We start from the raw sequence: 1,628 nt of genomic DNA on the forward strand, positions 1-1,628 counted from the left end.
CAACTAGCTTTCAAGCTGTTATATCACCAACTGGACTTGGTCGATTCTCTCCCAGAGGGTGACCGACAAACTTTTAGGGATTTATCGGACCTACTTGAGGAAGCGTCTAATGACTCAGGTAAGAGAAAGTTCACCACACGTACCCCGTCACAAAGCACTCCCAGCTTCAGACTGTTCCCTGCACTGTACATTTTCTATGAACTTACTCTGCGTGACATTAAGACATTACAAATTGACAATAACAAAGGAGAAAATCTTTCCCCGACAGAACGCTCTGCTCTTGCAAATTTGAAGAAACAAAAAGGGTTTTTGATCAAGGAGGCAGATAAAGGGGGCAATATTGTAATTTGGCCGGTTGAGCTCTACCTGGAGGGAGCACGAAGGCAACTCAGTAACCCGAACTTCTATACCACCTTACCTTCGGACCCCACCCAAATTTTCAAAGATAAAATAGATCGACTCCTAACAGCGGCATTTCGGGTAGGTATCATCAACAAGGGTGAGCGAAAATTTCTTACAACTGAAAAACCTATAATCCCCACCTTTTATATGCTTCCCAAAGTCCATAAATCTTTGGAGAAGCCACCGGGACGACCCATTGTCTCAGGTATAGGTGGCCTCAATGAGGAGCTATGTTCCTACCTCGACTTTTACCTGCAACCCTTGGTTTTTAGGTTGGAATCTTACGTCCGTGACACAACACATCTGATCCAGCAATTGGAAAACTTCAGATCTTCTACGCCTACTCTACTTGTCACATTGGATGTGGAAGCTTTATATACCATCATAGACCACAAGGTAGGTCTTGAAGCAGTAACTTTCTTTCTTGATAAACAGTGGTCTTCGGACAGAAGGCATGACTCCTTTTTGCTGGATCTTCTGTATCTGGTGTTACACCAGAATTACTTCATCTTTGACCGGACGTATTTCAAACAAACATCAGGCACGGCCATGGAGGCAAAATGTGCCCCTTCCTATGCCAATTTATTTTTAGGATGGTGGGAGGAGAATGTCGTCTACCGCCTGGACGCCTACAAGACCAAGGTGTCGGGCTGGTTTCGATACATTGACGACATTCTCCTCCTTTGGACCGGCTCCTCAGAGGATTGTGTTGGATTTATATCAGAATTAAACAACAACCCCTGGAACATCAAGTTAACGTCCACCCTATCCACAACGACAGTCGACTTCTTAGATATCTCCATTTCCTATAACCATCCGACTCTGACTACCTCCCTCTTTCGCAAACAAACTGCGACTAACAACTTGTTGCATTTTTCTAGCTTCCATCCTCGACACCTCAAGAACGGAATCCCCACGGGACAATTTCTTAGACTCAAGCGAAACTGCAGCGACCAATCAGATTTTAGGAGGCACGCACGGGAGTTGACCCACAGATTCCAAGAACGTGGATATCCTCGGAAAATAATCTCCGGAGCCTTTACCAGAGCTAAATTGAGTGAGCTAAAGGACCTCCTTCAAACCAAGTCTCGGACAATGGACTCTAGACCAAGGTTAGTCACTACATTCAACAATCAATGGGGTGACCTGTATGACATCCTGAACAAAAACTGGGGGATTTTAAAAAGTGACGTGAGATTGGCCCCATTCCTCACGGACAAACCGAT

At 45.0% G+C, this 1,628-nt stretch overlaps 1 long non-coding RNA gene across 1 annotated transcript; it reads left to right on the plus strand.

Moving 5' to 3' along the window:
- The first annotated feature begins 387 nt into the window (after nucleotides 1-387).
- Nucleotides 388-1,405, plus strand: LOC140065807 (uncharacterized). Its single transcript, XR_011848060.1, has 3 exons — nucleotides 388-480; nucleotides 675-798; nucleotides 1,284-1,405. It is a non-coding gene; the product is annotated as an uncharacterized lncRNA (long non-coding RNA).
- The last annotated feature ends 223 nt before the right edge of the window (nucleotides 1,406-1,628 follow it).

Source organism: Engystomops pustulosus, chromosome 6 (assembly GCF_040894005.1).
Source record: "Engystomops pustulosus chromosome 6, aEngPut4.maternal, whole genome shotgun sequence".
NCBI classification, from domain to species: domain Eukaryota; kingdom Metazoa; phylum Chordata; class Amphibia; order Anura; family Leptodactylidae; genus Engystomops; species Engystomops pustulosus.